We start from the raw sequence: 27,254 nt of genomic DNA on the forward strand, positions 1-27,254 counted from the left end.
CCTTTCGCCTATTCGGTCCTTTGGGCGGGGCTTAGTCCGGGAACCTGTTTGCTTGCAGTTGGTGGTAAATGTTGTTTAAAGGTGGCTTTGCATGGCCAGCCATGTCAGCAGAAACGTGAGGGGAAAATTACAGAGGGAAAGCATTCACTAGGGAAAACTAGCCTTAGACCCTAGCGATAATTAGCACAATACCACCCCCCGTGTGATGTACACATAAACAACCTTGAGCTACAGTTACCCTACTTACTGTACATCCAGATTTCTCCTACGCGTTACATGGTCTAAGCTATTCCCTTTACTATGGTATGCTTTCACCTACCCCCATAAACGTAACAATATTCTCCACTAGTTGCTCTGAAGCTCTATCTGTCCAGGGCAGAGCTTGGCTTACTAGCCTGACTCCACCCAGAATGCAAACTGAAGACAATCAAGTCACATGTCCACCATATTGGTTGCTACAGCTAAGCCTCAGGCTTCAGGCCTCTGTTGTGCATTTGAAGATTGAACAACGCATCTTCTATCATGAAAGAACAGTACATTTTGATGACCTTTTTTGGGAGCGATTGAGACAACAGTCTATTAGCTGCAGTACACTATCTAAAGAAAGACTTTATACACTCAACCAAGAGTTGAGTTTGTGTACATTTACATGTGTACTAACAATGCTTTGTCTATCACAAAAGAAAAGGTACGTTTTTATTACATGTGCAGAGGAAAGAAATGGTCACGCATAATAATTGAAGCCTTTAATTAATTTAAAAAAAACACTCCAACCCATCCTTTTGAAGGCCTTTTATGAAAAACATCGGCGGAAAAAATGGAATGTTGTTGCAAGTAATTTCAGTTTTCGCCCAAGTTTTCAAGGCTAACAGTATGCAAACACAGTATTTATAAACATGCTGTATTTCACACGTGCATGGATATGCACTGTTTCATACATTATGTGAATTAAAGAAATTGTGTACATTACATCATTTCTGGATCTGACGAACTGCCAGTTCCCATTTTGTAAAACTCTACGTGCAACTTCTAACTCTACATGTCCAAGTGTCATTCATGTCTATGCCTGTGGGTTTCCCAAGAGTACTGCATAGCCTGCTAGTTAAGAAGTAAACTATGTCCTTTTATTCAAACATAATTGAGGCTGTAGTAAGAAGATAAATAAAAAACTAACAGGGTATTTTTATTATTTTGAATGCAGCCCATGGCTGCTGGTTGCATCATTATTGGGAGGGTGGCTGTGCAGTGATGCAGTGCCCTCCGTTTCCAGTGAGCTGGTACTCATTTTGCCGACCTCAAAAGGATTACAGGTTGAGTCAATCCACCCGGTGTTGTTTAACGGCACCACATGGGCTCAAACTCAAGACGCTGAGATTTTAAGACAGCAACCTTAACCGTTAAACACCAGGCTTAACATTAAGGTGAGGGTTGGGGTTATTATGGTGAAGGTTGGGGTTGGGGTTCGAGTTAGGGTGAGGGTTTGAGGTAGGGGTAGGGATTAGGGTTAGGATGAGGGTTGGAATAAGGATGATGAATGGGAGTGGAGGTAAGACTTAAGGTTAGAGGTAATATTTCGGAGTTGGATACAAAAAAAATCTCCCTGAGCAAGTGCAGTGAAATAAGTTTTAAAAGGTTTAGTTGTCATAACATTGTGACGAAGTGGAAATGTGGTGCAAAAGAGGATCGATTGGGTTTGTTTTGATCACTGTATCCAATTGAACGCTCGTTTTTAGTTTATTTAAGCAAGAGAACGTTGAAGTTCTTTGAAAAAAGATTATTTCAAATAGAAACAGCCTTCAGATAAGTACCGTATGCCATGTTTTGAAAGAGGCCTACATTACTTTATCACGTTATTTTTCTGCCCTTTCATAGCGTGTTATCCAAGAGTATCACTCCAGTGTAAGGAAAACTTCACGACTGTACTAAATAATAGTGTACACTGCGATGTATGAGCCCGTCGAGCTTCCCATCTGATAAACCGAAAAAAGAGATCAAATATACAACTGATGCAGCAAAGCAAATTGCGTACCTGCAATCGCGTGCATTGACGTGCAGTTCAAGGTTTCGAGCGGTGAAGGAGTCGATCATGACTGTGTTATCAGTGGCTTTGAAAACAATTCTCAGTGAACCTGGAGCATACTTGATGTTGCGATCACACTCCATGTACGTAATAAGTGCTCCTGCAGCTGCCAGGCAGTAATACCTCGTGGAGAGAAAACAAGAGTCTTTGGGTGGGGTGACTGCTGAGCCGTCAAAACGCCATAAGTAAAACACATTGCTCTTTTATGACTCGATTGTTTCAACTTATATTTTCAGTTTTTCGACCCCTAGACCGGGTTTTGCAATCACGCGTGTGTGATGTTGATGGTAATTTCCACATGCGGTTTTCAGAAGGTGGAACGGAGCCCTCCCTAGTCTCAAAGTATCCACCTGTCTGTGGGCGTGTGTATATATGTGTGTGTGCATACAAATTGCTGTTGTCGATTGCCATCTCCACATGTGGGTGGTTTCAGGAGATGGATCGGAGACCTACCAGGTATCAAAGTATCCACGTTGTGTGTGTGTGTGTGTGTGTGTGTGTGTGTGTGTGTGTGTGTGTGTGTGTGTGTGTGTGTGTGTGTGTGTGTATGTGTGTGACATTGGTTGTTATCTCCATTTGCGGATTTCAGGAGGTGGAACGGAGTTCTCCCAGGACCCAAAGGATTTTTTTTCGAAGTTTTGTCCCAAGGGCTCTTTTCAGGATAGTCTCCAAACCCCAGATTGCCTCCAGTTGTAATTAATTTGTGTTACTATTCCCGGGGATGGTTTTTTAAATCTCACTGAGGTTCGTACTTCTTTATCATTCTTGTTGCTCCGATTATCACTGGTACAATTTCGATGCTCTTCAACTTCCAAGATCTCTTGACCTAATTTTTGAGGTCCTGGTATTTGGTCATTTTCTTTATTTCTGCGTGCTTCGGCCAAAATCGCTGGGTACTGATATCTCATCATCAATGCTGTCTTTTCCTTTTTGTTCCCGAGTACAATGTCCAGACGCAATGCTTTGTTTTTGATGTTCACGCTCGGTGGAACCATTAGGTCGTACATGAGCATGATCTCCTCATTTTCAATGATTGCCCTTGGTTCGTGTTTCCACGAGTTTTCTGGTACTGGGATGTTTACATTTTTGCAGATATGCCCATGAATTACTTTGCATACTTTGTTGTGCCGTTGTGTGTAAAGTTGTTCTGATAATAGTTTTTTGCATCCTGAGAGCAGGTGACTTGTACTTTCTGTTTCTGTCTTGCAGAATCTACACTTGTCTATCTGGCTCAGTTCCGCAATCTTTTTAAATCCATTGGTGTAGTGTCCTTGATCTTGGACATTTATTGTGATTAGTTCATGCATCCCAGTTGAGCTGACCTCTTCTTAGCCATTCCAAAGAGCCTTCTTTGTCCATCCCCACTCTGTCCAATTTTTTTTTCCTGCTCTTTTGTCATTCTCCCAGTTGTTGGTGTATATTTCTTGATATTTATTTTGTCTTTTTTGCAATTGTTGGGACTGTATTTGTTAGCGTTTCATTTTCCTGTGCACACCTGTTTTTGGAAATTATTTGCAAGGTGAGTTAGGGATACTTTTCATGTTTATTGTGTTAATGTTTGTTTACAAATTGCATCCGATAGTCTGTGGAGCATTCCACATACTCAGCCAGTCCTACACTCATCGGTCTATGCACCTAGTTGAGTTCCATCAGGCCGCTCTCTCCCTCTTGTCCTGGCCAGTGCATTCTTGGGATGCACTGGCTTTTGTAAAACATTTTTTGGATGGTAAGGAGTTTTCTTGTTTTGATGTCTAACTTGTTGATTTCTGATTGGGGCCAGTTTATTATTCCGCCGCTATATTGGAACACTGGTACTGCGAGCAGGTCTATGGCTTTGATTTTGTTTCTTGGGGAGAGGTATGTTTTCAGGATCAGCTTTGTTCTACGTAGTATTCTTTGGTGATTGTTTTGCACATTTGTTTGTGACATATTTTGTGGCCATCTTCTACTCCGAGGTATTTGTATGATGCTTCGTTTTCTAACTGCTGTAATGTTGTTTCAAGGTCAATTTTTATGTTGTCTGGTTTGTTCGTTTACCTTGAACAACTGTGCACTTGGCGCACTTGTCTAATCCAAATCCCATTTGAATATTCTCAGGAAAACTGTTTACTAGTTTTAGTTGTTCTGTAAATTATTTTGTCATTTGGCGAGAAGAGCTTTAAATCATCCATGTATAGTAGATGTGCCACCTTTCCTATTTCTTTGGATGTTCGTCTATTGGTTGTTATGGTGCATCAGTGTCCTTGTTCATTGATTAAGTTACTTAGTGGGTCCAGAGCCAGACAAAAGAGAAGAGGGGAAAGACTGTCTCCCTGGAAGATTCCACGCCGTATCTTCACATCTGGGATTCCAATATTTCCTTCAGAGTGCTGTAATATCAACGTGGTATTCTAGAGCTCCATTGCTTTCTCAGTCAGTTTGATTATTTGGGGATTGATTTTGTATATTTGCATGCATTTTATCATCCACAAATGTGGGACACCGCCAAAAGCTTTCTTATAGTCTTTCCAGTCGGTGGACAATTTAGTTATTCGCAGTGTGTGTGTGTGTGTGTGTGTGTGTGTGTGTGTGTGTGTGTGTGTGTGTGTGTGTGTGTGTGTGTGTGTGTGTGTGTGCAAACCGTAACATTTTTTGCCATTTTAGATTTCAGCATCAAAATTTCAACAATACACTGTCCAAATAAAGGGATGAATAATCTGTCTTATAAATGAAGGTTTTTGGGCATAATTTAGGTTGTAACGTGACTTTTCATGGTTGACGAATGTGAAAATACAGAATTGTCACCTGTCATTTTGACTGGCTTTTCTGCTATTAGTAACTACAAACAGCCCTTATTATCCCAACCAGAGAACAAATGCGAGAAACAGCTGCGCGAGACAGTAATGATAATAGTACAAAATGATGGTGATAATAAGAGTAACAAGCGTTACGCCTAGGTCCCCCGTCGGGGAAGTGATGTGAGTTGACAAAGTGGAAGACGCAGAAAACATGCAATGATTTGATATTTCGCTCACAAGGGTCAGAAATACATCGAGGCGGCCATCTTGGATTTTGACGTGGCGACCCAATTTTCAATAGCGTTCTTCCTTATGCCGAGAAACACCCACACACCAGATTATAAGTTGGTACTTCGCTTATTTTTCAAGATATTTCGCACACAAGGTTCAGACATATATACAGTATATATATATGGTGGCGGCCATCTTGGGTTTAGACGTGGCGACCCAATTTTCAATAGGTTTCTTCCTTATGCCTAGATACACCCACACACCAGATTAGAAGTTGGTACTTCGCTTATTTTTCAAGATATTTCGCTCACAAGTTTCAGACATATATATATATATATATATATATGGTGGCGGCCACCTTGGGTTTAGACGTGGCGACCCAATTTTCAATAGGGTTCTTCCTTATGCCGAGATACACCCACACACCAGATTAGATGTTGGTACTTTGCTTATTTTTCAAGATATTCCGCTCACAAGGTTCAGACATACATGGCGGTGGCCATCTTGGATTTTAACGTGGGTTGCACCAGAACACCAAATTCGAATGCGGTCCTTCGCTTACACACGCACGCACGCACGTACGCACGCACGCACGTACGCACGCACGGGAAAACCATAGTCCCCGTTTCGCTCCGCGGTGCGACGGGGCACAAAAATGATAACTAGAATGGCATTAGGTAGAGCGTTTACCACAGCTCGGCTGAACAATTTACATTTTGTATACTACCGATAGGCCAGGTGTGGATTCCCACCTGAACCAAAATCGAATCGGCTTGTTCTTGTCAGCTAACCAACTCATTCACCAACTTTTGTCCTAACTAGTCTATAACCTCTTGAAACATCATGATGTATATATATATATATATATATATATATATATATATATATATATATATATATATATATATATATATATATATATATATATATATATATATATATATATATATATATATATATATATATATATATATATATATATATATATATATATATATATATATATATATATATATATAATCGTTAGATTAAATAAGACGCGGACGTAGCTTCAGGACGTCGATCTTTAATTGTCGACAAGCTTTCGACCAACAAAGGTCTTCTTCTAAGTCTACAAAAACAGCAGGCATATATATCAGTCAAGTATGTATGGTGATATGTGTGTGAGATGTGTGATGTGTGTAGAAAATGCATACAGAAGGAAGAGCCACGCCAAAGTTCACTCACCAGCCCCAAGTTCAACGGAAGTGACCGTTTGTGTTACAGTTAGGGTGCACGTGCATATACAAATATAGAGATATACATACATAAACACACAAGCATATATTCATATCCCATTTATATTCATATAATATATTTATATATTTATATAAATGACATATAAAGGTAGAATGAATGAATGAATGAATGAATGAATGAATGGGTTACGGTTAACAATTTGATTGGGTTGATGTGGGAACATGCTTTAGTCATCAAAATTTATGCCATGAGGGACTTTTGTCCGAAGTTTATGTATCCAAAAGGACTCACGTTTCAGAATCGTGGTGTGTGATCGATTTGTGATTGATTCAATGGCAGAGATCTGAATGTCATTTATAGAGTGATCCGGTTGATTAAAGTGTATCGTGTAAGGTAGAGATTTGCCCTGACTGGTGTGGAAGTTATTGATATCTGACCGGGTGTTATTAAATCGTGTGTAGAGTGTATTTTCAGTTTTTCCAACATATTGTTTGGTGCACTTTTGGCAAGTGATTAGGTATATGACCCATGTAGATTTGCAGTTCATATAGGAGGTGATGGGGAATTTTTGTCCAGTGCTAGAACTACAGAATTTGTTTCCTTCTAGTAAATGCTTGTGAATAATGCATTTGTTTGCTGTGCATTTATAGAAGCCAGGGATCCTAGTTTCTTTGTTGTGGGGCTGTGGGTGCTTTGCTTTTACCAAGAGGTCCCTGAGTGTCCGACCACGTCGAAATGATGTTAGTGGAGGTTGAGGAAATGTGGTGCCGAGTGTTTCTGATTGATGGAGGAGAGGAAGGGCCTTATTCAGAATACTTGGCAATTGGGATGAGGTAGCAGAGTAGGTGGTTACCAGTGGGACACGGTTAGTTGCAGGTTTGGGTTTGTAAGTCAGAAGGTCTGCTCTCGGTATGTGTTTTGCTCGGGTTATTGCTTCTTGCACCGAGTGAGGGTCATAGTTTCTTGCAATGAAATGTGTTTCTAATTGGCAGAGAGAAGTTTCTTCTGCCATTTTTGTTGAGCAAATGCGTCTTACTCTGAGTGCTTGACTGTATGGTATGCTTGCAATTGTATGTTTAGGATGAGATGAAGAAGGGAGAAGGTAAGAGTGAGTGTCTGTTGGTTTGGTGTATAGTTCTGTTTTGAGTCTGTTATTTTGAAGCGTGAGTGATGTGTCTAGAAAGTGAACTTCGGACTGTGAGCTGTCGAATGTGAACTTGATGGTCGGATGAATCAAATTTAATTCATTTTGGAATTGGGTGAGACTACGGGGGGATTTTGACCAGATGAACTGGATGTCATCAATATAACGTACCCAGGATTTTTCCAAGATTCCGTGATGAGGTTGTGCATTGATCTTGGCCTCTATCATTCCCATGAAGATGTTAGCATACGATGGTGCAACAGGGGTACCCATAGCGGTACCTTGAGTTTGAATGTAATGTCGTCCGTTGAATTGGAAATTATTCAGTTTGAGTGTCAGTTCTAATAGGCGCATAAGGTCTTGAGTAGGTGGTATTGGGACTTGTCGTGTATCGAGGGCTTTGCGGCATGCAGACAGGCCTTCTGAATGTGGAATATTAGTGTAGAGGGATGTAACATCTGCTGTGACTAAAATGGTTTGGGAGTTGAAAGGTGAGTATATTCTGTTCAATCCTTGGATGTGGGTCAGAAAACTGGTTGTGTCCTTGAGGTATGAGGAGAGCTTCATGGGAATGATAGAGGCCAAGATGAATGCACAACCTCATCACGGAATCTTGGAAAAATCCTGGGTACGTTATATTGATGACATCCAGTTCATCTGGTCAAAATCCCCCCGTAGTCTCACCCAATTCCAAAATGAATTAAATTTGATTCATCCGACCATCAAGTTCACATTCGACAGCTCACAGTCCGAAGTTCACTTTCTAGACACATCCCTCACGCTTCAAAATAACAGACTCGAAACAGAACTATACACCAAACCAACAGACACTCACTCTTACCTTCTCCCTTCTTCATCTCATCCTAAACATACAATTGCAAGCATACCATACAGTCAAGCACTCAGAGTAAGACGCATTTGCTCAACAAAAATGGCAGAAGAAACTTCTCTCTGCCAATTAGAAACAGATTTCATTGCAAGAAACTATGACCCTCACTCTGTGCAAGAAGCAATAACCCGAGCAAAACACATACCGAGAGCAGACCTTCTGACTTTCAAACCCAAACCTGCAACTAACCGTGTCCCACTGGTAACCACCTACTCTGCTACCTCATCCCAATTGCCAAGTATTCTGAATAAGGCCCTTCCTCTCCTCCATCAATCATAAACACTCGGCACCACATTTCCTCAACCTCCACTAACATCATTTCGACGTGGTCGGACACTCAGGGACCTCTTGGTAAAAGCAAAGCACCCACAGCCCCACAACAAAGAAACTAGGATCCCTGGCTTCTATAAATGCACAGCAAACAAATGCATTATTCACAAGCATTTACTAGAAGGAAACAAATTCTGTAGTTCTAGCACTGGACAAAAATTCCCCATCACCTCCTATATGAACTGCAAATCTACATGGGTCATATACCTAATCACTTGCCAAAAGTGCACCAAACAATATGTTGGAAAAACTGAAAATACACTCTACACACGATTTAATAACACCCGGTCAGAAATCAATAACTTCCGCACCAGTCAGGGCAAATCTCTACCTTACACGATACACTTTAATCAACCGGATCACTCTATAAATGACATTCAGATCTCTGCCATTGAATCAATCACAAGTCGATCACACACCACGATTCTGAAACGTGAGTCCTTTTGGATACACAAACTTCGGACAAAAGTCCCTCATGGCATAAATTTTGATGACTAAAGCATGTTCCCACATCAACCCAATCAAATTGTTAACCGTAACCCATTCATTCATTCATTCATTCATTCATTCATCATTCATTCATTCATTCTACCTTTATATGTCATTTATATAAATATATAAATATATTATATGAATATAAATGGGATATGAATATATGCTTGTGTGTTTATGTATGTATATCTCTATATTTGTATATGCACGTGCACCCTAACTGTAACGCAAACGGTCACTTCCGTTGAACTTGGGGCTGTTGAGTGAACTTTGGCGTGGCTCTTCCTTCTGTATGCATTTTCTACACACATCACACATCTCACACACATATCACCATACATACTTGACTGATATACATGCCTGATGTTTTTGTAGACTCAGAAGAAGACCTTTGTTGGTCGAAAGCTTGTCGACAATTAAAGATCGACGTCCTGAAGCTACGTCCGCGTCTTATTTAATCTAACGATTTATTTATTCAATACAAATGAGACGCCCTGCTCGTACTTTGGAGTTTCTACTATTTCTCTTACAGTTATATATATATATATATATATATATATATATATATATATATATATATATATATATATATATATATATATATATATATATATATATATAAATATATATATATATATATATATATATATATATATTCAATATATATATTCAATATATATATATATATGTCTATATATATATATATATATATATATATATATATATATATATATATATATATATATATATATATATATATATATATATATATATATATATATATATATATATATATATATATATATATATATATGTCTATATATATATATATATATATATATATATATATATATATATATATATATATATATATATATATATATCATATATATATATATATCATATATATATATATCATATATATATATATCATATATATATATCATATATATATATCATATATATATATCATATATATATATCATATATATATATCATATATATATATATATATATATATATATTGAATATATATATATATATATATATATATATATATATATATATATATATATATATATATATATCTCGTTTTGGCCCTATGACCCAAAGGTGAAGAATCACTTTAAAAAACTTCTGGGATCTGGATTCGGACCTTCACCAAAACTGCATCAATTAATCTATGCCACACACCCAATCTGTCCACCACATTTCGGCCAAGTCCATCCATAACTTTTGAGATATCCTGTTGCAGACAAATAGACAGGGGTGAAAACATAATTACATAGAGTTATTTATGGTCCGCCGTAAGTTCACGTCATTGTGGAAAAGCCCATGGTAGTAAAGCCAATAGTGGACCAGCCAAGTCACACAAAAAATCTTTGGGTGGCATTTCCTGTTAAAAGCAGGCATCCATACTAAATCAATGGCCTGTGGGATGGCTAAAAATATGAGGGTGGATGTCACCTTGGATTTTGACCTTGAAGGTCATTTTCAAGGTCAAATTGAACAAAGAATAATGTTTAAAATAGGCATTTTCTCACTAACTATACTAATAGGTGAATACACAAGTGTCTTTGGGCATGATTTGATGTGCTTGATATCCTGCAAATATTTAAGTGTTCACTGGCCTGCAAGATTGCAGCAGTCAATGGCGTCACAGCCACAGGCAGTGGTGCACTTGAGGTCCTGTCTGTAACAGCTGCAACGAGCAGTTCTGCACTTTGATTTGCATCCACAGGTGACAAGTTGGATGCAGGCACCTGGAACAGATAGCAGCCTGGTCCAGATTACCTGCAGATTACCAGACTCCAGCTTCCATCCTGGTGTTTCACTTGGATAGGGGACTATGATGTTCTCCTGGTCTGCCTGTAACCATATCTTGGCCTGGTGGTAAGCACAATCTATGTGTAGCTCCAGGGCATCTTTCGTTGGGGGCAGCATTTCACGGCCCTTCTTGCCTTTAGCAAACACATGTAGCCGAGCGTGATCAATGGTGGGTTGCTCTGCAGTGCCATACAGGTGGCAAACGAACCGCTCAACGTTCTCCAGGGTTCCATCACGCCCAACCCCACTGACAAGATTTGGCTGTTTCTGGAAGGTTTTCCAGCATGATTGTTTCCCATGGCCCGTGAAGGATGATGACGTATCGCACCCAGTGAGAGCATGGAAGCTGACCAGGTTCTCCTTCAAATGCTGTGGAAGCTTCTCCGATATGGTCTGCAGTGGATAACACTTCCGCTTCTTAGCAGTGCCTGAAACCATCCATACCTGGCATGCCTTCAGCGTCAGGAAGTGCACCAAGAGTACCATGACATCAGTGTCTCTGCAGATCACCAGCACTCTTTCATAGCCTGCAGCAACTGCCTCGCATCCATGCAGGATCAGCCTTGTGTCTGCTTCTTCATGGTTTCCATGGAGTCTGACGTCATCTCTCCTGGTTGATCTTGCATCTTTGACATCAGCGAAACCGCCTCCTACGACCAGGTCGTATCTTTGTGGCAGCTCCTTCGCACTTTTCATGAGGGATTCTGAAAGAAAGCGTGCAAGGCTGGCCTTGTTCTCATCCAATGCAACAAACTGGTTCCAGACCTGCGGGAGTGGGACTTGCGGACCATTAATGATCTTCTGTATGGGCTTCTTCTTCCCAACTCTCTTGGCTCTTGTAGCTGCCTTTGTAGAGTGGACTCCAATGTAGCGGTCAAACACAATGTCGACCCTTGTTGTGTGCTGACCAAAGTGCCTCGTCACTGACTGCTGGAAGACGGCAGCATAGTCACCAAATGTGTGGCACCCATGAGGCTTTCCCATCGCTTGGATGAGGGCATGGCCATCGATCACGACGCATGCCTTCATGTCAGCATCTGGAATTTCGGAAGGAATTTCCATTGTAGCTGACAGAATATTAATCAGCTCTGCCTTTGGTGTGGAGTTCATCACACCCCCTGGCTTAGCCAATGCCAGCGGCACTGGAGAAAGCTCATGCCTCAGAACCTCTAGCATCTCTACTATCCGGCCAGCATTTACGGCATTCAGCAGCCGCTGCATCAGCTTTCGGTCAGCTTTGATGGTCGACTGCACACTCTGCCTTGTGGACATGTTTGCTTTGTATAGGTACGCAAACGTCTTCGAGTTGTTCTTCTTGAGGACATCATGAAACTTGCCTGTTTCATCAATCAGCCGTTGCTTGACATTGTTGATCACCATCTGCTTCCCTCTGTCTTGTGCGGTCAACAGATCAGTCTCCACTTCGCAAGGGGCGATGTCATTGGTTGCCAAAGAGACAAGTGAGGCCCTGGCAGTCATCTCTGATTCTTCTACATCTTCTGTTGTATCAGAAGCCATTGATGCCTTCATCTTCTACAGATCGAATCTGACTAGCTGTGTCATCAGCTTCTTGACATCATCAGCATCACGCTTCATGCTGGATGGACGAATGTCTGAGCGTACAAATGTAGTCTCTTCCTCGTCGTCTTCAAGGTCAAAGAGACACCTCGTCTCGTGGGAGATACGTGAGCGCTCTGACCATGTGATGCAGAACTTGTGCCTGGCCTGGTCGTTTCTGGTGATGCCAATAATGCCATTGTGCATCTTGCATGTTCTGTTGATCCACTCTGTGGCTTGATCAGCTGGGACCTGGTTGAAACGCCGTTGACTTATCTTCACCACAAAGTTTCCTTTGAGAAATTCTGCATGTACTTCTGGTGCTGTCTTCTCTAGCCCCTTCATGTCAGCCAAGTAGACTGGGCCCCATCGTGCATACTGCATAGTTGGTGTGGTCATATATTGTGAGCTACGGTAGCATTCCAGCGAATGCCTCCAGGTGCAGGTTCCAGTTGCCATCCCTTTCAGCTCGGATGAAGTCTAACAAGACCTCCACCATCTTCATGTACGTCAACCAGAATCTGTAGTTTGGGTTCTCTGCATATTGCGCAGAAAATTATTCCAGGAGAATATAATATTTTAATACAATTATTTATTTATAATGATATCACTGTGTTTATCTTCAGGTCTGACAAAGAACACCACTTTTTCACAAGCTTTCCACACACCCCAAGCATTCAACATGGATGCCTGTTACTACACACAACAGAAAATGCTGTCAAAACATAGGTGAGAAAATATCCATTTTTCCCTATTTTAGGGGGTCAATTGACCTAGAAATTGACCTTGAAGGTCAAAAACCAGGGTTGCATCCAACCACTTATTTGTTCCCCACCTACAGGCAATTGATGCAATGCAGATGCCTGTTTCTACATTCAACAGAAAGTTATTGTAATATAAAATATAGGCTCGAAAATACCCATTTTTAGCACTTCTTGGTCGATTTGACCTTGAAAAGTACCTTCAAGGTCAACATTGAGGGTGGAATCGACTCACATATTCTTATACATCCTACGGGCAATTGATCTAATAAGGTTATAAATTTCTAAGTGCAACAGAAACTGTTATGAAAAATAGGCTAACGGTATACCCATTTTTGCATGTCTTAGGTCCATTTGACCTTGAAAATGACCTTCAAGGTCAAAATCCAGGGTGGCATCCACCCACATAATTTTCCACACACCCCAACCAAGTGATCCAGTATGGATGCCTGCTTTTAACAGAAAATGCCATCCAAAGTTTTTTTAGAGCTCTTTTTCATAAATAGCTGGTCTACTACAAGCCATTTTCATATACAGTATTCTTATTTTCTTTCAGACTCGATGGTTCCTTAAAATAGAGATCCCAACAGGTTCAAACTTGCAAGAGTGCCTCAAGAAAGTCCACAAACCTTTCTTGAACTTTTTCACCTTTTGTTGCCTTATAGCCTGGAAATAAATTGCACTAAATCAGACTTTTCCACCTTTATTTACACATTGTAACCCACAACTTCCAAATGAAAAAGAAATTCGACAAATTTCAGAAAATTCATGAAAAATACAAAACTAGAATATATTGGTTGGATAAGTGTGCACCCCCTTGAGTTAATACTAGTTGGAAGAACCTTTGACAGCAATTATAGCTGTGATTCTGTTGGGATAGATCTCTTTCAACTTTGTACACATTCATTGGGCAATATTTGCCCATTTTTCTGTACAAAACTGTTCAAGCTCAGTTAACTTGCCTGGGGAGCATTGATGGATAGAAATCTTCATGTCATGCCAAAGATTTTTGATTGGATTTAGGCTCTGACTGGGCCACTCAAGGACATTTATCTTTTTGTTCCTTAGCCACTCCAGTTTAGCTTTAACTGTGCATTTCGGGTCGTTGTCATGCTGAAAGGTGAACTTCCGTCATAATTTCAGCTTTCTTGCAGGGGGCAGCAGGTTTTCCTAGGATTTTTCTGTATTTTGCTCCATCCACTTTCCCTTCTGTCCTGACAAGTGCCCCAGTCCCTACTGATGAGAAACATCCCCATAGTTTGATGCTGCCACCACCATGCTTCACAGTAGGGATGGTGTTCTTTGGATTATGTGCTGTGTTGGGTTTGCGCCAAACATAACATTTTGTATTTCGGCCAAAAGGTTCCATCTTGGTTTCGTCAGACCACAATACTTTTTGCCACATAGCTTCAGAATCTCCAGAGTGTTTTTTTGCATACCTCAAACGGGACTCAAGGTGGGATTTTATGAGTAATGGCTTCCTTCTTGCCACCTTACTGTATATGCCAGAGTTGTGGAGTGTTTGGGATATTGTTGTCACATGCACACAGTGAACAGTCTTTGCCATAAAGGCCTCAGGGGCGGATCCAAGAATTTCAAGACAGGGGGGGGGGGTGCATGAAACGATAGTGCTCGGGGGGATAAAGGGGGGTCTGGGGTCGTCCCCCAGGAAATTTAAAAAAATTGATCGTTACAAACGGCATTTCGTGCGTTCTTGCAGTTCCTTGTGTTCTTCCCTGGTACAACAGTTCAGCAGATTCGCACCGCCTGCACCCTCATCCTGGATCGAAGGGGGGGGGGGTGCGCACCCCCTGCACCCCCCCCCCCCCTGGATCCGCCCCTGCCTGTAGCTTTTTCAAAGTTGCCATTGGCCTCTTGTTGGCCTCTCTGGTCAGTCTCCTCCTTGATTGGTCATCCAGTTTGGAGGGACGGCCTGATCGAGCCAGGGTCTTGGTGGTATCATATGCCTTCCACCTCTTAATGATTGTCTTTACTGTGCTTCAAAGGATATTCAAGGGATATATTTGAAATATTTTTTATACCCGTCCCCCTGATCTGTGCCTTTCCACAACTTCATCTCAGAGGTCTTTTGAAAGCTCCTTGGTGCTGGTTGAGTCTTTGCTGTGGAATGCACTACCCAGCAGAGGAAACTACAGGACACCATACACTTTTCATCATACACACATTTTTCTTCTCTTTTAATTAAGGCCCAACCTCGAGGGCTATATAGTCCGTGCCTGGAGCCTCCAACATGAAAATAAATAAAAATATAAAAAGGAACAGCTGATTTTATTGTGAAATAATCAGAATCACAATCATTTAACACAGATGGAGGCCAATTAACTTGATGTTTGATTTTGAAGATGATTGGTTACACCTGAGCTAATTTACTATTGCTATTATAAGGGGGGGGGGGGGGGGGGGGGAGAATGGACACATATCCAACCAAGATATTCTAGTTTTGCAGTTTTAATTAATTTTCTGAAATTTGTAGAATTTGTTTTTCACTTAGAAGTTTTTGGTTACGATGTGTAAATAAAGGTGGAAAAAGTCTGATTTAATGCAATTTTAATTCCAGGCTATAAGGTAACGAAAGGTGAAAATTTTGAAAGGGGGTGTATACTTTCTATAGGCACTATACATGAAGACAACATTCATGCACATGATAATGGTAACGTCTATGCACTGATAACTTACTTTGTTTGCACTTCCGTGACAACAGAGTTGAACTCAGGGATGCAAAGTTGTTCAATCATCTCCAGTCCATTGTGTTCATTAAAGTACTTCCTTTGCAGGGCAGTTAACTTCGTGTTCTTCAATCATCAAAAACACAAAGTACACTTTGCATACACAATCATATTGTTGCAAATATGGCTTCAGGGTTCATTGGAAATAGATTATATTAGTTTTTTCAACAGTACATATTCAGCATAAGTGTACATAATGAATGTATGACAAGGCAGGGTCGAGTTTGTTTTAGGGAGCTGCCTCATCTCCCCTTCCAAAATGTTTGTGCTGAAGCTCCCATTCTCCTGACTCTTGTGTTTTATGTGGTTTTCTCCATTGTGATCTGCCATTAAGGGTTTTCCTTTCCTAACAACGCCAAAGTTCCATCTGGCAGCATCCACATGGCGTACGCATGCCTCCATATGGCCAACAGACAGCAGGAACAGGTATGTGCTCATGGCAACAGACAAGGCTATGTGCATTTGCTCATCATGGGGCTGATCATGGAGAAGAATAAGGCCACTGAACGGTGGGGGAAACCTCACCTGAGAGCAGCCAATGAGCGTGCGATGCACGTCATTCTTTATGGCCTTTTGTACTAGTCTACCTATAAATCCCCAGTTAGACACCAACGCCAGACCGACTCTGGCTAGATGTAGTGCAAGGTGTACTGATGGTTAACTAGATTCAGTTTTAAGATCAAGTCTAGGGTCATGAACCACCTGGAATGAACCCTTAGGCTGGAAGGCGAGGTTCTAATATAAACAGACCTAGAAAGGGGAAAGAAAATAGATTAAAGATGTCGCGTGACCGGGAAATGATCCTTTGGATCAACCCAGGGTGAAGCAAAATCCCTCAGGTTTGGGAAACCCTATTCCATGTGTGTGGTGGTAAGAGGAATGTAAGCTCCGGCACTACAAAAAACAAAATCATGGAGTATTTCCCAGATGGAGCGAAAACTCTGTCTCAGCTTTTGAGAACTGAACCTTCACAAGCTGAAAACTCACCGGGAACTTATCTGCAATGATGTGAAGCAGAGGAATTACATGTTGATCAGTATCTGTGGTCCTCGGAAAAAATATCTGTGTTGAATTGAGCACGCAGATCTTCGTGATGAGCTGAAAATGCAAGGAGATATTAAATAAATGTCGGTGGGCAAACTCATCTTACTCTTCTGCTAAAGCACAAATTATGAATGTGAGACAAGGCCAGCAAACATGAAAACCCAAATAGCAAGTAATTACTTCTAGAATTAATAATTACTTCTTCTTCTTCCACCTTCATCTCCCTGAACCTTCTGCCTCACTCTTCCCCCTCCTCAAATAACACCTCACTGCCCCTCACCCAATCACCATCAAACCTTTTGTCCGCCCCATTCTTCCCTTTCTCCAAGCTATTCTGAAATCTCTGACACACCTTCAACAGCTCTCCCTACCTCTTCATCCTCTTCCACATCTTACCCTACCCCCCCCACCCCCCCCCCCCGTTCTGTATCCGATGCTCCCCCTTCCTCTTCCTTAACAGTATGGACCTCAAACATCCGGGGCCTTCGCTCAAACTTGACTGATCTCTCCATACAGGTTGCTTCTGACAAACCAGAAGTGATCTGCTTAACAGAAACTTTCCTCCTTCATGATGTCTCTGATTCCTTGGTATCTCTCCCAGGTTACTCCCTCCTCCGGTATGATAGACCTGAGCCTCGTCCTGGAGACGGGGTTGCTATCTTTATAACAAAACTCTCTTCCTCACTCGCCCTGCACTGCCCTCTCTCCACCTCACCCCAGGAATACCTTTGGCTACGGCTTCCACTTCACTCCCACCTTTTGTTCATATGTGTGTTGTATCGTCCACCAAACAGTGATGACTCCATCTACATCTCGCTGTCTGATAATATGGACCAACTTCTATCTACCCATCCCAACTCTCTCTTCCTCATATGTGGTGATTTCAATTGTCACCATGCCAGTTGGCTGGGTGTGGGTACCTCTCTCACCAGCCATGGCTCTTCAGCAAAGGACTTCTGTGACTCACTGGGATTGACACAATCTGTCAATTTCCCGACCCGGATCTCAGTCAACGGAGCATCTTCTCTTCTGGACTTGGTTGTGACTAACTTCCCTGAAAATGTCTGCTGCTCTTCTTCTGCTCCAATCGGCTCATCTGATCATGTGCTTGTTAAAGTGGATATCTCTCTGACCATTCTCAGAGAGCCTCCCCAGCGTCGACAAGTCTGGCATTTCACTCAGGCCAACTGGCACGGTCTTCAAGCAGCCATCAATCATCTGGACTGGTCTCCCATCTCTACCGCCTCTGACATAAACTCATCCTGGGAATTCTTCCAAAGTAAATTGCTCTCTCTCATGCACAGATTTATCCCATCTCGTCTTCAGTTGTCATACCCTTCCTCCCGTCCATGGTACATGGAATCTTGCGGTGAGGCTATTGCCCAGAAACAACTTGCTTTCGTCTCCTGGAAAGCAAATCGAACGGAAGGAAATCTCATTTCCTTTCACAAAGCCCGAAACAAGTGTGTGTCCACCCTCAGGAGAGCCAGGAAACAATATCTCTCCGTTCTCAGGACCGAACTCTCTTATCTGTCTCCCTCTTCCAAATCCTGGTGGCGTCTGGTCAAATCTGTTTCTGGTGTTTGTTCCCCCTCCATCCCCTCCCTCACCTCAAACGGCCACACGGCTAAATCCGCACGTGAAAAAGCTGAATGCCTCAACTCTGTGTTTGCCTCTAAATCTTGTGTCCCAAACCCATCCCTCTCTGTACCCACCGTACCCAGTCGTACCCAGCTGCTCCTGGACTCTGTGTCCTTTCCTCCTGACAAGGTGGAAAAGTTTCTGTCAACCCTCAACTCTGATTCTGCAACTGGACCTGACGGCATCAACCCACGGGTCCTAAAATCCTGTTCTTCCGCTCTTTCACTCCCTCTCTCTGTTCTCTTCACTCTCTATTTTGCTCAAGGTCATCTACCATCTGCTTGGAAATCAGCCAACATCACCGCTTTGCACAAAAAAGGTGCAAAAACAGATCCCAGCAACTACAGACCAATCAGCCTTCTCCCAATTATCAGCAAAGTCATGGAATTCCATCATTGCTTCAGATATGAAATCTTTCCTCTTCTCCAATGGCTTGATCTCTGATCATCAATTTGGTTTCAGACCTGGTCACTCTACTCTGGACATGCTGCTTCTGCTTTCTCAACAATGGATGGAGGTCCTCAATGTCAAACAGGAAATTAGAGCTGTCTCCCTTGACATATCACGTGCCTTCGATACGGTCTGGCACCCCGCTCTGCTCACCAAACGTCCTCTTTTGGTATCCATGGAAATCTCCACGCATGGCTGGCGGACTTCCTCTCTAGTCGCAGTCAACGTGTGGCCCTGAATGGGTTTCTCTCATCTCCTCTTCCTGTTCAGGCTGGAGTTCCCCAAGGCAGTGTTCTGGGCCCTGTGCTTTTTCTGGTCTTCATCAATGATCTCTCTGACTCTCTTGAAAATCCTCTCTATCTCTTTGCTGATGACTCTACTCTCTGTCGCTCCATTCTTCATCCCTCAGATCAGCAGTCTGCAACCTCCTCACTCTCTGCAGACCTCGACAAAATCACAGACTGGGCAAACAAGTGGAACATGTCTTTCAATCCTGACAAATCTCACACTCTTACGATGTCTCTCCGAAAAGACCGACTGGACAACCCTCCCATCTACTTTCTGAATAATCCTCTCCAAGAAGTTCTGTCACTCAAGCTTTTGGGTCTCACTATCTGCCATGATCTTTCCTAGGAAAACCACATTTCAAATCTGGCCTCCAAAGCCAGTCGCCGACTGGGCATCCTCCGTCGTGCGAAGTCCTTCCTTGGCACACCTGAGCTCCTCACCACATACAAGGCTTTCATCCACAGCTCAATGGAATACTGCTCTACCCTCTGGGCTGGTGCTCCTGCCTCACACCTACCTCGTCTTCACGCTGTTGAAACCAAAGCATTCAGAATCATTGGAATCTCCCGCGATGAAGCTAACTCCAAGGGCCTGTCACTCACTCACCGCAGGCAGGTCGGTGGTCTTTCCATCTTCTACCGACTCCTCTCTGTCCTTGCCCCCCCCCCCCCCAGCTCTCTCTGGGCTCTGTCCCGCAAATATTCCTACAGGTCGCACAAGATCTGCCTGCAACCCTCTTATGGTTAAACTGCCAAAATCAAGACTCTCTGCTCACCTTCACTCCTCTTTTCTCCCGCCTCTGGAACAAACTCCCTCACTCTCTTCAATCCCACTCCACCCTCCAGGTCTTTAAAACAGCTGTTCACCACCATCTCTTATCTTCCCCCATCCAAAACCTTGATCTTTTCTATCCCCGCTAATTTCACCCCAATTCCACTTTTTTGAAATACCAACTTCTTTCCTGGAAGTCCTTGGTGTCCTTGTGTTTTATACTTCTCCCACCCCCCCCCCCCCTTTCCACGCCTCCTCCCCCCAAGCCTTCTCCCTCCCACACATCTCCCTGCTCTCAAATGTTGTGTTTGTGTGCTTCCCCTTCTCTCCCCATCTTGTCTTCCGCTCTTTTTATATATCTTGCTTGTCTGGTTGATTTGTTTGTGAAGTAAATGTTAGCTCTTTCATGAGCCTTGATTCAGTATACAAAAAAGAAAAAGAAAAAAAAAAAAGAACTTTATAATCGGTCATTATAAACAAAAACTCATCGTGCTTATTTTCAGGCATTTTGTTAGTTTTATAAATTATTGTTGTGGAAATGGCTGAGAGGGTTAATAATGCTTAGTATAGAGCAGTTATCTCCTTAATTATTGTCTAGATGTTTATGTTTATAATAATTATTTATGTTAATAATGTATTTATAATAATTTATAATAATTATTTATATTTATTTATAATAATAATCTTAATTATTTATGTTAATAATGCTTAATTTATTATCTTAATTAATTTATGCTTACGCATGAGGGAATTAATTGTAATATTAGATATGCGTCGTTTATAAATCTAGACAGACGAAGTCTCCATATCTCAGTGTCTGTGTCTAACAACCGCCATCCATTTAATCTATTATTTACTGTTCTTAACTCTGTCATAAATGTCATTTCAAAAGTGCTGTTACATTTATGGGGCAGGTTAGGGAATACCGTAGGAAAGGTAGGATTGAATAGGAATAGTATGGACTGTGTGATGTGTCGGAGCATTTCGATGCAATAAGTAGGGAAAATGTAGCTTAAGGTTGTGTTTACATGTGCATTATACGAGGGGTGATGCCGTGTTAATTAGTACTAGGGGGTAAGGCTAATTTCCCCTGTTCGTAATACCTTCTGTGGCCATCCCTAACATTTATAACATCAGCTGGCCAAGCTATTCACGCTCCAATGGGCACGATAAGGCAAAGACCCGCCTCGGAGAGGCGGAGCTACAATGGTTCAATGGCTGGGAGATGGGACCGGCAGGCCACACCCAGGCACAGTCGGATGACGTGAGCGGGCAAGCGCGAAGCAAGGGAGGCAGGTAAAGGAGGTTGGAGAGTGAGGAGAAAGAGAGTATCTCTGAGAGGATTTTGGTGGTGTGACCGTGTGGAGGTGTGCTACTACTGCTGGTGTGCTGAAGGCCGCACTGTCCTTCCCCAGGAGGAGAATCTCGTTGATCACACAAAGAAAAGGATTGTGGAACTTTGAGAGACCGGAGAGAAAGAGGACCGTCTCAATCGACCGCTTGAGAGACGCCACTCGCCTCAATCCCGGGCACCTACGGCGTTCAACTTTGCCGCCATTTTGCCGGGCTTCCCGCCTGTATGTCTTCGGCTTTCTACAGCTACTGACTTAGCACAGGATCCATTTGGTCCAGCTGAGTGCCGGAGCATGTCTTTTATTTTCTTACCTCACCCTGTGTGCGTTTTTCTGTCTGTTGGGGGATCCTCGCCATCGCATTTTTACCTCAGCACTTCTTTTATTTATTCTCATTCCACGCCTTGTTAGGCTGTAAATAATAATTGTTACGTTTTTGCTGTGTTGTTATTGGTGGGGTTTCGGCATAAACCCGTGTGTTTGTGAGAATAAACGCTTCATGGTTCTTCGGTCCCGAGCATGTCAAACCCGCCATAATTGAAGATCGCCTCGGGAGGTAAAGCCAGTTCAGCTCATCCGTCCATGGCTCTGTGGTAACCAGCTGTGGGCAGGACAGTGCTTTGTTAGGCTTAAAAAGCTGGGCCGGAAAATAAGGCCTCGGATGGCTTAAGACCTGAGGGGGAGGGATGGCCAAGCGACAACGAGGGTGTGGGTGGGCCTCCAACCATAAATGGGATTTTGTACCAATGATGAGTGAGACCTCAATGAATCCGCTTCCGGTCCCTCGAGCGACGGGGCTTGCTTTGATCTCTCCACGGCATCAAAGTTTGAGTGTTTTCCCGTTCGTTTCTTTGTCAAATTTCCGCTGCGTATTTTGTTGTGTATGTGTTATTGTGTGTTTCTATTTGGTTTTGGTTTTGTAGTTGTTGCAAATTTGTGTGTAATTAGTCTTTTCTTTGTCCGTGCCTCGTGCGGCCTGGTGTCTCGTGCGGCCTCCTCGTCTCGACTTGTGCCCCACCCCCTATATTCTCGTTTGTTCTTTCACCTCTGCTCCTGCTTTCTCAAATCCACGTTCTCACTTAGAGACTTTTCCCAGATTGTTTTCATGGTTTTGTTGAAATATTTATTTAAATATGTTTAAACCGCAGCGGTGATCCCCCCCCCCCCCCCCCCAGGATTTCCATGTTTTAAACGTTTCCCAGTGTGTACCCTGGATAAGAATAGGTACGCCGTATCCCTGCGTGTCGTAGGAGGTGACTAAGAGGGTTGGCGTCAGGAAGAGCATCGGCCATAAAAAACATTGCCTCAAAAAGAGAACCATGACAATTACAACTACATGTGGGCAGGGTACAGCCCGAAGTGGAGATCGGTTTCTGAGGTTTGGGACATGAAATGTAGGGACAATGACAGGGAGATCAGGAGAAGTGGTGGAAGTATTGGTCAGAAGAAGAGTGGACATATGTTGTGTGCAAGAGACGAGATGGAAGGGAAGTGGTGTGAGAATGGTGAAGGGTAGGCAGGGACAGAAATACAAGTTTGTGTGGCAAGGGTGCTTGGAGGGCGTGAATGGTGTTGGTGTCCTGTTTTCTGAGGAGTTTGTAGACAGTGTGGTGAGTGTGACTAGAGTGAGTGATAGGTTGATGATAGTGAAAATGATGATTGGAAAGCTCTTGGTGAACGTCATCTCGGGATATGCTCCGCAGGTTGGTCGGAGCGATGAAGAGAAGGACAAGTTCTGGTGTGCGATAGAGAAGCTGATGGAAAACGTGAAAGATGAGGAAGTTGTTGTGGTAGGAGGAGACCTAAATGGACATGTGGGAAGGAGTATGGATTGTTTTGACGGAGTTCATGGGGGTTACGGATATGGTGTGAGAAATGGAGAAGGTGAAAGGATTTTGGAGTTTGCTGATGGAGCTGATTTGTTGATTTGTAATACTCAGTTCCAGAAAGAGGATAATAAGCTTGTTACATACACGTCAGGTGGGTCGACGACAACCGTTGACTACCTGATGGTGCGTAGGCGAGATAGGGGGCACCGAGACACAAAGGTGATCCCGGGGGAGGAGGCTGTTTCACAGCACCACTTGGTTGTCTGCGACGTAAGGGTGAAAGGTGCGAGGAGAGCTCGGCGGGTGAAGTACCAACCGAGAATGAAGGTGTGGAGGTTGAAAGAGGTGACAGTAAGGGAGGCATTAAAAGAGAGGCTGAGTAGGGTCGAGGATGATGTGGTTGAGCTTGAAAGTGGTTGGATGTCAATGAAAGCTAGTCTGTTGGGAGCCGTTGGTGAGGTATGTGGATGGACAAAAGGACCACCGAGGCACTCGGAAACATGGTGGTGGGATGATGAAGTTGGAAAGAGGATTGACGAGAAGAGGAAGAAGTTCAAGGAGTGGCAGAAGGCGAAGGGTACGGGAGCCGAAACAGCAGAGCATGAAAGTTATAAGGCAGCCAGGAAGGCTGCAAAGAAAGAGGTAGCAAAGGCGCAGGAGGCATGTAGGAAAATGTTTGGAGAACGCTTGGATTCGGAAGAGGGTCAGAAAGCAGTATTCAGGATTGCAAAGCAGATAGCGAAAGAGAGGTGTGATGTGATGGGGGTGAGCTGCTTGAAGGATGAAGTGGGACAAATCGTTGTCGACCCAGATGGAATTAAAGGAAGATGGAAAAGATATATGGAAATGCTGTTGAATACAGAGAATGAATGGGATGGCAACATAGAGAGTAACCCAGTTTTAGGACCGGCAGAGAAGATAACTGAGAAGGAAGTTGAGGAGGCGATAAAAGCAATGAAGGGTAGAAAAGCGGGAGGGCCGACGGGAGTTGTGGGAGATATGTTGAAGGCAGCAGGAAGTTGGGGTGTGAAGAGAATGACAGAGATCTGTAATCTGGTGGTGAAAGAAGGCCGCATTCCAGTGGATTGGGAACTGAGTACCCTCGTCCCTCTATACAAGGGGAAAGGTGACCCTCTGGAGTGTGGCTCGTATCGAGCGATAAAGTTATTGGAGCATGGAATGAAGGTATTGGAAAGGGTGTTGGAGAGGAGGATAAGGAAGAAAGTGAAGATCGACGAAATGCAGTTTGGATTTATGCCAGGAAGAGGAACGACAGACGCGCTTTTCATTGTGAGACAGTTGCAGGAGAAGTACATGGAGAAGAGGAAGAAGTTGTTTCTTGGGTTTGTTGATCTGGAGAAAGCATTCGATCGGGTTCCACGCAAAGTATTGACATGGGCATTGAGGAAGTTAGGAGTGGAGGAATGGTTGATCAGAGTAGTGATGGCAATGTACAAAAGAGCGCGCACAGCTGTAAGGACGAAGGACGGGAACAGTGGTGAGTTTGAGGTGAAGGTGGGAGTGCATCTGGGGTCGGTACTAAGTCCACTACTATTTGTAGCTGTGATGGAGGTGCTGGCTCAGAACGTAAAGGAGGGTTTACCGTGGGAGTTGTTGTATGCAGATGATCTGGTGTTGATTGCGGAAAGTATGGATGGACTGAAGGAAAAGATGAACACGTGGAAGGAATGTATGGAGACAAAAGGTCTGAAGGTGAATATCGGAAAGACAAAGGTGATGGCAAGTGGTAAAGCATGTGGTGAGGTGGAAAGAACTTGGAAGTGGCCCTGTGCTGTGTGTAGGAAGGGTGTCGGAGTGAACTCCATTCAGTGTACAATGTGCGCTGAGTGGGTTCATCAAAAATGTAGTGGTCTGAGAGGGTCATTAACCAGTGTGGCAGCTACATTCAAATGTAAGGTGTGCACAGAGGGAGCTGCAGATGGAGGAAATGTTGAGTTGGATCTTGGAGACGGCGTGAAGCTGGAAGGTGTGAAAACATTTTGTTACCTCGGAGACATGCTGAATGGAGAAGGTGGATTAGACTCGGCAACGGTTGCTCGAGTGAGATGTGCATGGAAGAAGTTTCGGGAATTGAGTGGCATGCTGATGATGAGGGGAGTGTCGTTGAAGCTGAAGGGAAAGGTGTATGCTGCATGTGTGAGAAGTGTTATGATTTATGGGAGCGAGACATGGGTAATGAACGTAGAGCAGCAACGAAGGTTGGAAAGGGTGGAAATGCGAATGGTTCGACGGATGTGCAGAGTATCGTTGAGAGAGAGGAAGACAAATGATGAATTGCGAAAGATGATGGGAATAGAGCCTGTGATTGATGCTGTGAAAAGGAACAGGTTGAGATGGTTTGGTCATGTGTTGAGGAAGGATGAAAGTGACTGGTTGAGAAGAGTGATGGAAATGAATGTAGAAGGAAGTAGAAGACGGGGAAGACCGAGAAAGACTTGGCTAAAGATGGTGGAAGAAGAAATGTGGGCAAGGGGGTTAACAAGGAGAGATGCAGAAAATAGGGCAAAATGGAGAAGATTGTCATGGGGACCGCAAGGCTAACCCCCGCTCTAGCAGGGAAAATGGCCTTTAAAATGCATGTTGTTGTTGTTGTTGATGAGTGAGAAGGGAGGGGTGCAGTATGTCACAGCATGAGTTGGTGGTGAAAGACAATTAAAGTGCGCAGAGTGGAGGGTGAGGGGGAAGGGATTAGATTGAAATCAGAAACGGAAGTGTCACCTGAACCCACCTTTTCTGATCACCACAGGCCACTCTACAAGAAAATATCTCAGCTACTTTCAATTACGTTGCAGTGGTGCATTGTGTACTTGATGATAAAATATTTGTTGGTATTAAAGTTGCATGCCTCAAGGTATTTAATTATCATTTGCAACATTCCCAACAGCTGCAACAAGTGCTTTTGCACAGAAATTATCCATCAATCTCACAATTTGAGGTGTGCTTCAGGTGATCTAATACCTTAGTGTAAGACGGGTTGTCAGTGAACTGCAATAGTTCCAGTGTGGAGCACCGCAGATCAACAGAAGCCATTCCAATTTGGCTTCTTGAAAGCCCTCGGCCTTTTACAAGTGCCGTCAAAACTGCGCGAGCTGCAGTGGACGACCTTGCAGGTATCACTACAAAGTAATACAAAACATGAAAATATCATTAGTATTGCGAGTGAGGGGAGGAAATCATGACAGTCATGAAAAACACTCCTCTACACCAAACCAATTGCAGGTTTCTTAAATGTAATGCTCAAGGTATGTCAAAACTCTGGAATCAAAGGATATATTTATTTATTTATTTTTTGAGAGGATGCATTTGAGGTGGATATGACATCATGGACTGATAGTGTGTGTGTGTGTGGACTGATAGTTTGGAGTATTTCGCGCCACGCGGCCTAGTTGTTGAAGCTTCCGACCTTGAGGCTTGGTTCTCTCCGGGCATCCAAAGCGGTTATTTTTTCATTCGTGTGTTTGTCAAATTTCAACTCGTTATTTTATCGTCCATGCATTATTGTTTGTTTATACTTAGTCTTGGTTTGAATTTCCTGTAACTCGTAATTAATTAATCGTGTTCTGCTCCGTGTGTGCGGCCTTGTACCTCCGTCGGTGTTTGTTTACTTAAGTCCCCTACAGCGTGTTTTGCTTGGCGCTTAGTTTTTTCCCTTCTACCCCGAACATAATACTCTTTGTCTAACGTTTTAAATCCCCTCCCCCCCCCCCCCCCCAAAAACAAAAACAAACAAACAAAAAAACATTTATTTTTCCTTTCTCCACGTGTGCTGTCTCATCCTGTACTT

Source organism: Myxine glutinosa, chromosome 3 (genome assembly GCF_964187855.1).
Source record: "Myxine glutinosa chromosome 3, kmMyxGlut1.1, whole genome shotgun sequence".
Classification (NCBI taxonomy): domain Eukaryota; kingdom Metazoa; phylum Chordata; class Myxini; order Myxiniformes; family Myxinidae; genus Myxine; species Myxine glutinosa.